Source organism: Platalea leucorodia (assembly GCF_965183815.1).
Source record: "Platalea leucorodia genome assembly, chromosome: Z".
In the NCBI taxonomy this organism is placed as follows: domain Eukaryota; kingdom Metazoa; phylum Chordata; class Aves; order Pelecaniformes; family Threskiornithidae; genus Platalea; species Platalea leucorodia.
Genome location: NC_138858.1, coordinates 31,992,914 through 32,001,175, shown reverse-complemented (window position 1 = coordinate 32,001,175; position 8,262 = coordinate 31,992,914).

Sequence of the window (8,262 nt, the reverse complement as noted above, 5' to 3'; positions counted from 1 at the left end):
ACCAACTATAATCTATTAAAATAGTTAAGACTGAAAAAAAAAAATAGAGTAAAGGTTGAATGCCGTAGTAACATTGCAATATTCAGTAAAATAATTCTCGGACATCAATGGAGTTCTATATGAGTAAGGGATGTAAGATGGTTTCCCAAGAGAATGAATCTGTGACTGGTGACAGAATCAGCCCATTATCTCCCTTATTTTCATGATGCCTTTATTTTAAAATGTTGTTTATTTGTCTGGTATTTAAGGGAATTAGCTGAGACAAAAAGGAAGAATTAAGTCATTTCATACTGCTCTATGGGATATAGACTAGAAATCTAAGATGTAGGAATTTTTTTTGGAGACATTCAGGAATTTTATAACTCATGTACATGATTTTATCAGGTAATAGACTTTGCAATAAAATCTCTTTAGGAATACTGCTAAAAATGCAACAAAATGGAAAAACAGAGAAATAAAAAAGCTTTTTAACACAGGATGTGGATTTGTGTTACACTTAACCCATGGTAACAGAAGACCCTGCCTTGTGTTAAATTGTGGAGATCATACAATCACAGATTTTACCATCTGATCTAAAACTAATACATGAGAACTATTCCATGTAATTAGCTCTTTGATCTGACGTATCCTGCAGTAACACCATTTCTAGATCTAACTAAAGAAAGGAGCGAGCAGGACTGACTGTTTTAGGGTCAACTTGCTGTTAAAAGTAATGTGAATCCACAACTGCAAACTCAAACTGCTACAAGGACCGAAGTGTGCACTGACCGACACCTCTCCTTTTTCATTCTTGACTCCCACAAGCCGAGCATTTTCAACATGCCTCTGTTCCTGATTTTTCTTTGCCATCTTGCCTTTACAAGGTTTCTAAGGAGGATGGGCTACTTAGTGTTAGGATGACTATGTCTGTCACTTGCTGTGCTGCATTGTAAGAGGATGGAAGTGCCAGAGTCTAAGCCAATTAATTTTAATGTTTTGCCCATACAGGTTTGGGGTTTTTTTGTTGTTTTGGCTGTTACATATAGTTGTTCCACTGTCCTTTACACTTGCAATTTATAATCCACTCTTTTGTACAGGAAGCTGAAGTTCATTGTTTTGGGAGGACACCTTGCACTTGCAAACCTGCAGGCCGCAAATGGAGATGCTTTTTCATTTGTTCTGAGCAAACTTTCCTGAGGCAGTGGAACTCACCTCATGCAGTTACAACACGCTCACGGAAAGGCAAAACCAGAGAGTGGTAAGGGAGCCATCCAGTGGACTGTTATGAAACACACAGCCAAGACAAATAAAAATTAAACAATCTCAGACTTTTTTCTGCCTTTTTGGTTGCAAGATGTCGGGTGTTGTGCTTTTGTCCAAAACCTGCTTGTACTATTAAATGCCAAACTCCTTTACTTTTTGTGTTCATTGTAAATAACTAATTTTCTCAAAAACATGAAAGTTTTTGAAGAGCAGGATATGGAGCTGCATTTTCTAGAATACTTAGTCCACTAAACTGTGAACACCAAGCTCCATTTTTTTTCAGTTTATGTAATGGAAAGGGAAATGTACCATATAAAAATAAATGAGGATGGAAGATACTCATTCATACCTTCAATTTCTATTTTGAAATACAGTTTAATCCTAATGTTTTTAGTTTTAAGTGTGTGATATTTTAACTGAATTTAAAGGGTTTCCAAGTTTCTGTCATTAGAGATTTATTTAGATTCTTTTCAAAGGTTCTTACAGATGATTTATGGATGATTTATATATGATTTTTTCACTTACCAGAGTAAACTGAAAAGCAATGGAAAATATGACTTTTAATGCTCGTAGCAACAGAAGATCTGCAAGCCAGAAAATTTTAGATTGTAGCTCAAGGAGTAAGGAGAAATTGCCAGTCTTTCCTAAACTTGGAGAAAATGTTAATTTAAGGAAAATTAAAATTTATCTTTATTCCCAATAACCTTGTGCATAGTAGATTTTTCCTGTCATTCTTACTTGAAAAAATTTGATCAGGGATTGATCTTCAGTAAAAACACTTGACTTTGTCTCTTTGCAAAGAATGGCTTAAATAGTTACAATGTTAGATATAATCACAAAGTCAGCAAAACATGCAACTGAGCATCTGTTAATTGAAAACGTAAGAAGAATTCATCACAATACCAGAGACGGCTTTCAAATTTTTATTCCTTCCTGTACGGTGTGCTCCTCTGAGGCATGTTTCTCTTCTGATCACCATTAAAAACTGTCAGTGTAAAACACAATCTTTTGCTGAAGCTCACCTGACATAAGAGTAAGTGTAGTTTATGAAGTGAGCCTGTACTTAACTTTTTTATCTCAGGTGACTTCAAGCACTTTGTCTTTTTTTAATTCACCTTTTACTAAAAGGTAAGCAAAGTAAACTTTGGATAATCTTCATGAGTAGTCTAGGTGAGTATGTGAAAAAACTCTGAATTTAGCCAGGTTTTACACTATTAAATAATGGATGTAGTTCCACAATGAATAAAAATATATCAAGATCATGTTCATAAAACTTAATTTTCTTGTATTATGAATGCAATAAGAAATGTAGGTAATGTTATTTGTTACTTCACTGTCTTTTTGATATAAAAATTTGAGAGCTTTAAGGATGTTTTAATCACTCTTTTAAACTTGTTTATTTATTTTACTACAGAATCTGGAAGCCTACATATGCAATAGTTCAGAGTATCGATTCTTAATGCTGTAGTACCTGAACTATAGCTCTGGCTGACATATAGCATTGCAAAGCCTTACATCAATATGGTCAGCAATTTCCTTCTCTGAATTTTGTCATACGTGCCTGTGCAAATTTGCCTGTTTGTTAGACAAATAAAAGCCTGGCTACAACTTACCTTCTTCTGTGTTGGCTGAAAGCTGTGCTTAGAATTGTGTTAAATTGTTATGATCATGTTTTTTGGCTGTACCAGTTGATTCTTGGACTATTTTGGGAGCACTCCTTTAGTTTATGAAAATGTGTTTTCTGCTGTTGCATTCAATATATAGTTATTTTATATTTCAGAAAGGAAGAAAGGCTGGATTGGATAATTCTTTTTATGTTTATGCTAATATTAATAATTTGTTTTCATTGAGAAATGAAAGCACTTGAAAATCATATATTCCAGGAGAAATGCTCTTCCTTTTTCGGCTTTTTACTGCCCTGTAGTTTGGGAATGGTTGGCTGGTAACAGAGAACTGAGGAGGTTCTGTTCTTAAATGCAATTTGGTCCCTATTTACATGACCACCAAATGAACTCCATGCCCAGCTCAGGTGGTTTGCTGGTATTCCACAAGTCCAAACTGGAAACTACCGTTCTGTAAGAAAACCACAGTATGTAGGCTGATCCCTTTGATCAGAAAGAGCAATACCTTCAAAATAGTTGTTGCAATAGGTATGGATTGCATTTGGACAGAGTTGTGCATGTGTTGATTCAAAGGTGCACAAAGCAATCCTGTGCTGAATTCTTTCATTTAAACAAAGTGAGGTAGAAAGTCTTGTATCAGGATCCTCTGCACCAGGGACAGCCTCCCATAGTTTTCTAACTACACTGTAAGTCCAGAACATCTTGAAATGTGGTGTGTGGTGACCATATTTCACATACTTATCTCACAGGAAGTCCAGTTCTGTATGTTGAATTAAATAGTGCCATTTTATTTTGCCGTTTCTTTCTGTCAGTCCAATAAAATCCAGTTTAGGCTGTTTTAAAATATATTCTCTGCAAAATAACTACTTTTAAAAGCAAACATTAAGGAATTGTAAATAACATACACTTAGTTAAAAGGAATGATTTGATAATTTACTTAATGCTGGCAAAACAATTCACGCTGCTATGAGATACAAGGTTTTCAGACCTGATATAGTATGCTCTGCACGCCGCATTTCCTGCTAACTCAAACCAGATAGAAAATGGTGCTTTCTCTTTTCTCATGGTAATGTTATTCCTTGGCCTCCTTGCTTGTTTTTCTGTTTCTATTCATTTTTTTGGTAGTATTGGCTAGAAGAATACAGTTTCTTGCCAACGCTGGGCTTTTTTGTATGTTGGGGGAGGAAAGATCAACAAATAGACCTTCTGTATTAATTTCCAGCAGAACTGAGAGGAATTAATCCAAAACATATCGTTCTTGCATCTGTTTGTAAAGGTCTGGGGGTGGCGAAGAAGTCTGACTTCAGAATATAATAACAGGTTTTAAAAAAATGGTAATTTAAGAACATGTAATTATTTTCCATGGTGGAGCTGATAAATAAAATACTCGAACTAAAATGACTGTTCCGTTATAGAATATATTTTGTTGGCTTATTTTTACTGTTAGAAATATATCAGTATGTTATAGGATTCATAGCTACTATACGAGCAACTCTTCTATAGAAACTAAACTGCTAGATGAGAATGTAAAACAATCCTTCTTATAATTTCTTCAGCATCTAAAGCAAAAAGGTACATATCTTTCCATCTAGAGATTCATGTTTTTTATCATGTTCCCATACGGTTGTTAACAGTGAGGCAGAATAGCTGATCTTTTCCTAGACTCTGATTATGGGGCAGCACCAAGCAATATTTGATTCGTCTGTTTGTAGAACTTACCAGTTACCAGAGAAAAAAAAAGCATTTTCACAGTGTACCCTGAGAAAGGGTTACTTTATTTCTGAGGTTACGTTTTAGGCCCATGAAGCCATGTTCCAGTTAGGAACCTATTTTCAAAGTAAACTGATTTCAAAACATGAGTTAAAATTACTTTCAGGTTTTACATCTGCCTCTGACCTTCTGCCAAATACAAGGCTTTAGCACTGTATTTTCGTGTTTTAAGCAAAGTTATTCTCTTGTTGCTATGTTAAAGACCCATTCAAACAGAACAGGACTGAAATACAGTCTTCATTGTGCAGCTGAACCGGCAAGTGTTCAAGAAACAGAACAGTTACTAGGAGATCTGAGAAACCATAATTCACAGTAGCCCTAAAGCCTTTCTAGAGTCTGCCTCTGCCAACACTAGCAAGTTCCAAACGAAAAACCTCAGAGCTGCTGTTTTCTTAATGCCAACTCCTCAGCCCTGCCACTCCACCCTGGTTAATCTGGCCCAGAAGCTGATATGCTTCTTTTTTCATTATCTCAGGCACTTGTGCATTACCAGTGTGCATCACTTTTAAAAAAGTGTGATTGGTGATTTGGCCTATTTGTGGCCATAGCAAGAGCAGTGTGAAAAACATTGGTGTTCTAACGCAAGCTGAAGCATAACATTCAAACCCAAGGAAACTGATGGTGGCAGTACCACTGCATTCAGCAGTGCAGTTAGCTGTACTTAGCATCTTTAAGTGTAGCTGAAGTTTACAGTTCAGCAGTGGAATGTAGAGGACTCAGGGGCAGTTCTGCCGTTAGGGGCAATGGAGTTCATTATCACAACATCTTTACCACGAACCACCTTAGTAATATCTTTATTTATTTTGTGCTGAACACAGACAGTAGCAGTCCAAAATGCCAGCAACAAGGTAGGTATCATAACCACAGAAAAGGATGGTGCTGTAGCCCCCAGGGAGGTGGGAACTGGCTAAAAAGCATCACAAATGCCACTGTTACATCTCAGATTATAGCTCACGTTGCAGTCTCTCTGTCTTCGCCCAGAAAAATGCCTTCATCAGAATGCCTTGTGCCTTCATCAACAGTTAAGTAACACACAGAATAGATTTATGTAATAAAATTATTTTAATATTAATAATTTATAAATTAATATCTCAGTGTGCAGCCAGTCATCTCTTTGTTTGCCAAATGAATATCCCACTGTGATAAGGTGTACAATTGGGTTTAACAATGGAATTACACTAATATGCCTGTGGATTTTCTTATCAGCAACTTACTTATTAGATAAACAGTAGCTGTTCTGTTCATTAGCACTAATACAACAGAATCGCCCGCAAAGTAGCTCCATGCTGGGAGTGGGAGAATCACTTGTCAACAGTCTACTTCATCCTTACTGTTAAAAAAATGTTGTTATTAGAGTTGTTAAAAGAGTAAATGTGTTCACTGTATTTATTCAGTGATTAAGGGTCCATAGTCAGAACTGGGACCTCACTGAGATGTTATTCAAACACGGTTTGTTTAGATTTCTATTTAAAGTAAGACATGATAAGAAAGTATAACAAATGATAGAGAGAATAGGATTACAGGCAAGAAAGGATAAGAATTACAATATATTTCTGTGTCTGACCTGCTCTCTCTGGTACAGCATTATACTTTTTGTGGATTTTAATGCATTTTGTGATTTAAGCAGAAGCATAGGGAGTAAAAGTCCTTCTGGGCTAAATAACTAGAAACTAAATGTCTATTATGCCTCTAATTTCACAACCAGACTGTATGACTCAGCTGATCCCTTCTATTTCCATGGTTGTTCTGTACTTACACATGTAGTTTATAACATTCAGCAATCCAAAAATTCTGGCTGTAGGATACTCAATTTCAAAGTCAACTTCAAGTCATATTACTAGGTTTAGGGTATTACCAGATGGAAGCTGAAAAATTATGACAAATATCTTGAGATTAATCTTAGGTTATAAATAAAAAGATTAGTTCATCATCATGAATCAAAGTAGTGCTTTCGGAAATTGAACAGATGACTAAAAGACAAAAGAGAACATTGTCATATCGTCTGTTTGCCCTAAGAATACTGGACACTGTCCTGCCATAAAGACTACAGGACTGAAGGCCAAGATATACTCACTTCAGTGTGAAGCTAAATATACTACCACTTAGGTTTGCAGATGGCTTATGATGAAGATGTGATGTGTCTGTATTTCTAAATTGTCAGTTCAAAGCTATCAAAGCCTTAAATGTATTTTGAGTAATCAAGAGGAAAGCTGCATGAAGTTAGCTCATTTTTCCTGATCTTTGTCACCTATTAAAAAGTACACTGTAACAGACTTAAGACAAATATATGTAGATTAAATTTTATGGCTAAAATTAAAGCAAAAAAGGATTAAAGAAACAGAAATATGTGTAACAAGACAAAGCACATTAAATATGCTTTGACTTAATCAACTAACTTTTATAATAAAATATTTTTTTATGTCTCTATAAGGAAGATTGTGGCAGGGCCTTGAACACATAATAATATTAATACTAGTTTTAATACTAATGTATTATTATGACTAATAGTCTAGTATTTAGTATGACCTCATTCAAGAGAATTACCTAATTATGAAGAAAATACTAAATTAATTTCAGATGGAAAATATGGAGCTGCAAGTAAAGGAAGCAGCAAAGGTCAGACAGTATGGGTCTACTAAAACTTTCAATTATATATCTCCTGTTTCTAAATAACAGCTTTATATATAGAAGCTCAGACTGAAAACAAAGCAAACTCATAATTAATTACTAATTAACTACTTTCTGTCTTTCTAAGCTATCAAAAAAATGAAGTTGAAAACAGATTGAGAGATCCTGCAAATTCTGTAGTAAAGCTGCAGCGAATAATGAAAAACATATGACTTCCTAAATAGCCAAAATGTAAGTACCTCACATACATGGATAGCTATATTTAATTGTATTTTTATTTTTTTCTGCATTTCTTCTCATACAGGAAAAAAAAGTAATTTGATATGCCACTTAGACAGTTAACATGGTGTCTACTGAGGAGCTAAAGCTTCAAACAACAGACCATAGATTTAATTTCTGTTGTGTATGAGCACATACGTGTTATCTTACAAATACACTCCAGGGCACCATTTCAGTTAGTCCATCTTATTTGCAGCTCCCTGTACAACTGTAGAATAACCTGGGGCCAGAGGTGAGCACAGGGGTAAAATATTTTGTTTAAACATACCTTTATGACTTCTTTGAACTGTGGTTTGCACTCATTTGGGAAATTATTGGTACTATGATAAAAGGGCTTTGGGATTGATACAGAGATTTCAAGACATCGTCCTCTGCTCAGCCATGTGAGAACTGCACATTTTTACCCGGGGCTAGCGTACTTAACTCTTCTATTTGTTGGTTTCCTAGAGGGAGGAAGGAATGCGCATAGAATCATGCTATTCTTTCTGTGCTTAATTTTCAAACTTTTTCTTTATCCCTCTCCATTTTATACCTTTTAGCTAATTATTTTCTTGTGTATCTTTCTGCTTTCCATACTGTGTCTTTCTGTTCTCACCTGTTCTCTTCCTCTGTATTTTCTCTCCAATTCCAATCCCTTTTCTACACTTTCTTACCCTTTTTTTCAGGTACTTCTCATATTCAGTCTCTGTAAAACACCTCAGAATCCCTTTACCAATGAACT